The sequence below is a fragment of the Lupinus angustifolius genome, chromosome LG14 (assembly GCF_001865875.1).
Source record: "Lupinus angustifolius cultivar Tanjil chromosome LG14, LupAngTanjil_v1.0, whole genome shotgun sequence".
In the NCBI taxonomy this organism is placed as follows: Eukaryota; Viridiplantae; Streptophyta; class Magnoliopsida; order Fabales; family Fabaceae; genus Lupinus; species Lupinus angustifolius.
In genome coordinates this window covers 153,374-160,595 of record NC_032022.1, presented here as the reverse complement: position 1 = coordinate 160,595, position 7,222 = coordinate 153,374, and the positions used below count along the sequence as shown (strand labels likewise).

The 7,222-nt window shown below is 29.7% G+C and overlaps 1 long non-coding RNA gene across 1 annotated transcript; it reads right to left on the bottom strand.

Moving 5' to 3' along the window:
- On the bottom strand, positions 4,881-5,834 carry LOC109326488. Its single transcript, XR_002105238.1, has 2 exons — positions 5,687-5,834; positions 4,881-5,378 (listed from the first exon to the last, which is right to left on the bottom strand). It is a non-coding gene; the product is annotated as an uncharacterized LOC109326488 (long non-coding RNA).

Sequence of the window (7,222 nt, the reverse complement as noted above, 5' to 3'; positions counted from 1 at the left end):
GATGGGATGTTAAGGAGTGTGCCCTTAGGACATAATAAATAGTGAAACTTTTTATTGGAAATGATGATTTCAAATATATTTTAAGTTTGAAATATGTAATTTTTAATACATTGTTTTTATTAATGAAATTCTTAACCCTAAAGTCACTCATTCACAAAGGACCTTTTATTGCTTAAGAGTGAGTACTAGGAATGAAAACAAGTCGAACTAGAGCTCAGCTCGGTTCAACTTAATAAGAATTTGCTCCCGTTCAATTAGAATTGTTATCCTAAGTTGAAAAGTTGTTGAGAACTTGAGATAATTTGTTAGTTTCGTGTCACTATTAAACTACATAAAGTTTTGGGATTAGACTTTATTATTTAATTATCCATTAACAATCGATTCAGCAACACAACTTATTCAAATTATACTTCTTTCACCATTAGAATAAACTATCAACATTAGTCCCTACTAAGTAGATCAACACCTTAAAATACTAATCATTAATTCCTTAAGTGATTAATGACTTATCAATATAGCTTTATTCCTAGCTATATAATATGAAAATTATGATCTATAACTATATAAGAAAATAAGGTTTCTTCATGCCACGTGTCAAACTCTCAGCAAAAAAATTCCCTCCTAGAAGGCTCTACTTCCTACCATACACTATACCATACATGATCAAAGTCAATTCATACCTATTTGACCTTTCCTATCATTTGTTTAATTAATGAATTAATGAATAATAATAACACTACTATATACGACTTTTACATAAATTAATATCATCAATAATAACTCATCATCATTTTAAAATATGCACAATTACCTATTATATATGACTTTTCAGTTATTACCTATTAAAGCATTTGTTTATTTTTATGACCAAAATAACACTGATTGATGTTAACTCTTCATTTACCAAAGCATTTTTGCTTCATGATGTGATTTGCATCTCTTCATATTTTTTTATTCTATTATATATTTACTATTTCATTTTTGTTCATCATTTCTGTTAATTGTATTGTGTTGTTGGTTTCACTTTCATTACCAACCATGATAATTGTTTTTTTAATGGAGCTATAATTTATTTGTTTTTGTTTTTAATTTTACAGCAATCCTGGTCAAGTTTGTTCGACTAAGGAGCACTTTGAAAAATGAATGATTATTTATGTTTTATGTATATATTTTGGATGGTTCTGCAATCACATGCATGACCATATTTTTTGCTACCATGACCCCTTTACACATGTTGCAAACATGTATTTATTTTGTTAATTTTTGGTTTTTTGGAGTCATAAACGGCGTACATTGACAATATATATCATTGTTTAATTAGAGGTAATTAATATCAAAACTTTTTGTTATTATAATTGTTTATTTTGTAGTTGTTTATTTATCATTTTCAGTTTAATATTTTTGAAACATATGTTTCGACTATGCATGAAACCAACAATGGTTTAGGAAATATGTGTTTTTATCCAGTCGAATGCACGAGAAATATATATGTTATTAATCATACGACAAAAAATACTGCCCCGTGTGAATGCACGGGTAACTTGCTAGTTTATCAATATAACTATATTCCTAGCAGTTATTCACAAATTTAGAAACATGAGTTATCAATATAGCTCTATTCCTAATAACTATATTCACAACATAAGAAATGTAACTTATTAATATAAATTTTGTTAGCTAAAACATATAATTAGTTTACAACTATAATAATGGCAAATAAATTAAAATTAGTTAACTAAACTACCTCAGTAATGAGAATGGGAATTTTGTGATGAGCATGTGTGCAACTCTCATTGATGCTTGAAGGAACATTGCTAGGAGTTTGTCATTGCCACTCAACTTCCTTCAGCTTCATTGATTGCTCAAAGTCATGGAACCGTAGCATGAGGATATCCAATCGGTTCTGAATCCGATTCAATTGGGCTTTGGTTGCTTTTGGTGGGATACAAATGTTTGCTTGCTAACCCCAAATCCTGCACCCCAGATACGGCTAGAGTACTCAGGCACTCCTATGTCTTATTAAGTACAATTTGATTATCCGGGGGGTCTGTAGCTCCCCTTCCTTTCCTTTTAGGGTGACCTGACACATCATGAAAAAACCAACATAATGTTAATTAATCACATTGTTAAATAAAGTATGGAAATCAAGTTTAATTAAATGATTGACGAGTACTTACAACATGATTAGCCACTTCCTAAACTTTTTCATTCTCAATGACACCGTCCTTGTTCTTAGAGGCATCCACATATAGAACTTCAAGGTCTACTACATGTACAGTTGAAGGTTTATCGTTTTGTTCTAGCTGCTAAAACATAACCAATAATAATGTAATTAGATATATGGATAAAAAACATAGTCAATAATGTACTTAAAAATTAACAATACTTACATTTTTTCCTCGATTCTTCTATACCCCACTCGAGAAGCTTGGTATGGATACAAAGGCTTAGATGCTCTCTTGCGGTTTTCATTACTTATTTTCTGCAAAAACAAACAACATTAACATCAACAATCATATATATGTATATACAAAAGTATATATATAAGAATAAAATCAATACAAAGAATATGATTTTACCAATAAATAGTCGTCTTGCGTGCGTGTAGTGATATTTACATATTTAGTTGGAGGTTTGAGGTTGACATTGCTCCCAACATATCTGATACATTTTCCGGCGTCGGTTCTGAATTATTGGAGAGCCTTGCCGACAGATTTAAGGATGTAATCCTTATGCTCCTCACCAACATGAAAAGTTGACTGAAAACATATAAATATACAACACATAAATACATATAAATTGCATAAAAGCACATACATTGCATGAATACACAAATATATATATATACATTGCATGTAAACACAAAAACACATTGAAATATAAACATATTATTATTTCATTCCAGATACGCTCCTTCATTCAACCTAACATCAGTCCATTTGCTGAATGTTATAGGCACATTATGCCTAACCATGACACCAGTGTAGCTTACCAGTGTAACATCAGTCCATTCAACTTCAAGCTTCACTTCCTTACTTGCACGAATGACGTTCTTCATCGAAGTCATTCCACAGGGAGTTTGTTAATGAACAACGAGATGCTTCTCCTATGGAGTCGGTGTTGCATCGTGATCACTTTGACTGTGAGAATCATGATCACCTTCAAGTTGAGAAGCCATTGATGAAATTTTCTGAGTGTATAAGGTTTTATGTATATGAGATTTTCTTTTCGCACAAGTTTGAGAGTGTAGAGGGAAGTAAATCAACTTTAGATATTTAAAATATCGCACATTTAACACCACACATTTAAGCACCCATTGTAGGTATGACATCTTCAACAACGTTATTTTAAGGCTGTGTTGTTGATATGGCATATTCAATAGTGCATCCTTAAAGAAGCGTTGTTGAAGATATCATATCAACAGTGCACCCTTAAAAGAGCACTGTTAAACATCCACATCTTTTACAGCTCATAGTCATAAAATATCGACAACACACCCTTAAAAGAGCGTTGTTAAACATCCACAACTTTTTACAGCTCATAGTCATTAAATATCAACGGCGCACTCTTAAAAGAGTGATGTTAAACATTGAGTCATAAAATATCAACAACGCTCTTTTAATCATGCACTATAGAATATATGTAAATTAACAATGTGTTCTTGAAAGAGTGTTTTTGAAGTTATAATATATGTGTTGTTGTTGATAATTATATATTGATGATTGCAATAACATATAATTATCAACAATACAACACATATATTATAAATAATTATGTTGATGAATATTTGATGAGTTATATTGCAGAACAAAAACAAAAATTTCATTCTTCAAATTAAACAGTAATATATATGTTGCCAAAATATAATGTTTAATTTGATCACAACAACAAAATAGAATTAACCATCCAAAAGACAAATACAATTGTTCATGAAGTTTACACAATTGTCTAAAAGAAAAACAACAACAAAAAATTAACAACAATTGTTCAGTCAAAGAATCATCCCTTATTAGACTAAGAAAATTAAGAAATTCTTCATATATTCAGGTTCATCATCCAGAAATTCATTAGCCGTTAAGAATGACTACAAAAACAAAAATAGAAAATTAGACATAGAGATATAAAGATCAAATCTAATAAATTGGCTTCACTTCCTTACTTCTTACCTACATTCTTTTGTAGGACTATATTTTTTTTCTATTTTTTTTAACAAAACTTCTCTTTCTCTTTTTGCATCTTACCTTTGGTTTCTTTGTTTTTTCCTCCTCCTATCTTCTTTTCTTTGGGTATCATGACTAATTATAAAAGGAGACAATGCCTAATTATACAAATACAAATAGGGAGGAAATAAAAAAGTACTTACTGAAACAGAACAACACTTGAAAAAACAAATGGAAATAGAATCATTAGTGTAAATTACAACATATATAGATTCAAATGAAAAGAGAATCGCTACCGCAATCCTTGGCAGATGTGCAAATAAATAAAGAGACGCATAACTCCATCATTAATTTTTTCGTAAATGTAAACGTTATATGCAAACAACATCGCTCATATAAGAAAGCGTTATTACTATATCATCTTCAACAATGCTTCTTTAATAAAGCGATGTGAAATAAATGTAAATTAACAGCATCACCTTAAAGGTGCGCTATTTAATAGAACTTATTCAAGTCAACGCTAATATCACTGATGTTCAACAATGCTTTTTCAGGTCCGTGCTGTTGAAGTTATATTGCCTATCCAAATGGATAGTGTTTGCTTGAATGAGAGTTGTGATGTTCTTTTGCCTTGTTTTTAACAACATTGTTCTAACAAGCGCGGTTAAAGGACAGTGATTTATTGCGATATTTGACTTACTCTATAATTAAGTTGAAAGGTAGAGATAATGACATGTAATGGTTTTATTTCCTTTAATTTCTCATAACTACTACTTCAAAGATTGTGCACTACATCTATCATTAGTAGTTTAGTACCATAGGGATATGTAACTGAGCACACAAGCTAAGAAGATCAATAGTGTCTATATACATACAATACAAATCAAAAGTATTAGGTTGTTGACACATCATATATGCATCATTAGGTTGTATCTTCCCTGAAATAAATGGTAGCTTGAAGCATAGTAATTCAAAAGATGTAACAAACTAGAAGCAATCCTGGAATAAGATACTTGATTGCTGCTATAAACAAGGATGATGATTTGACTGAATAGGAGCTTGCACCACTCTTTCTTTTATGAGAACCCCTTACATTATTCACTCCACCATAAACTGTTTTTACTTTCTGTGCAGTCATTGTATGTTGGATAACATGCAATTGTTGATATGTTCTTTGTGAACTTGGTTTGTTTGATTCCATGATCATACCATACATGGCTACATGCCAAAGCAAAAACTGTTAATGAAAATGAATATATACTCTATAATATATATATATAGAGTATGATATCCGTGAAATTTCAATCTAATTCTTTTCACAGAGTCAATAATGATACGTTCATAATATAAATTGTTTTCTGTATATTGAGTGTATGACTTACTTTTATTAAATGGACAATGATAATAAGCACATGAATAATGATAAGTTGATAATATAAAAAAATTTGTTAATGGAAAGTCATAAACTAGAGATATATTTTGATGCACAAAAAAATAAAATGAAAACTTATAAGAAAGAATGTTACATTGAGCCTCCTTTTGACTATCTTCCATTGTTGATGTGGAAGTGCTCCCAGAAGCTGGAAACATGAAAATGTTGATCAACAAAATGGACCATAAAATTAGTGTTTTGATCATTTGTTTAACTTGTTTGGAGTAATTATGAAAGTAAAGTTGCTTGTGAATAGAAAAGTATAAATTTCATTATTTATAATGGTTTTCGCTAATTAAAGATTGCTACAGTGAATAGAAAAGTACCAAAATGCTCGAATTCACTGGAGAGGAATATTTATGCTTTTCATATGCTTTATTTATTCCTTGTCTGGTGGTTCTATTCACCTACAAATTCAAATTTAATTCATGAATCTAAAAAAATTAATTAATTTTAGTCTTTGAACTAACTCATTGAATTAAAAGAAATTGATGTTCCTATTCATATGATTAAATATTTTAGATAGTACCAACAAAACGTTAGTCTAGTGATATGGATGTGAATTTTCTGTCCACATTAGTGTCCCCATTTGTATCTCAAAGTCAAACTAATCAAAATGTCTCACTTTATTGGGAAAATAAAAATAAAAACATAAATTTATTTTTTTATATTATTTAGTATTACTCCATTATATAGTGGGGATAGATCTTTTTGGGATAGAGAATCCATATCCCTAGTGGTATAAGGTTTTAATAAATCCCAATGATCAAATATTTGATTTCTCTGAGCGACACTTGTTAGAAAAGACAACCACAAATCTTAAAATGATCAAATATTTCAATGATCAAATATATACTTTCTCTCCATAAACATTGATTTAAGTGTAAGAGTTCTTTTTTGATATTCACCCAAGGCGATTTAAGACTAGTCTTAAACCCCATTCAACAATGCTCCAATATTCTAAGGCTGGTCTTTCACTCAAGGTCGGCTTTAACTTGATTCAACCCAAGGATAATATTGTCATCCTACAACTAGACTAAAGGATAGTCAAGAGAAGAAAATAGAATCAATTTTTTGGAAAACAAATATGAAGGAGGCTAAGTTTACTTAATCTAAACTCAATATATTAATGACTCTAATTAAAAAAGAATAACTTTAGTATGATTGGTTATGAATACGGGCAAAACATATAGGAAGTGCTAAAACAGAAAAGTAAATGAACAAATACCTTTATGAGAAAAAAGAACATGTTCTTGTAACCGAAAAAGGAAAAGAATAATTATCTTGTAAAAAAGAGAGTAAAGAATATGTACCTTAACTTTGGGGAGTTCATTAGATGGTGGGTTGTATAATTTTCACAAGGTAATGAGTATTTCTATAATAAAGTTTAATAATTTCTCATAATAAATAAATTTTGATAAAAAATCATCACAAAAATATAAAAGATCACAAAAATTATAGTGAAATGATTGTATACACTTACAAGTTGTTTGGTTGAGATTAAAAGAGACGAAGAGGTTAAGGTAGAAAATAAGAATTTCATCGAAAGGAAGAAGACTGAAAGAAGTAAAATGGATAACGCCTTTGTTCCAGAATTTTTTTATTTTTATATTCCTAACTAATCAAATTT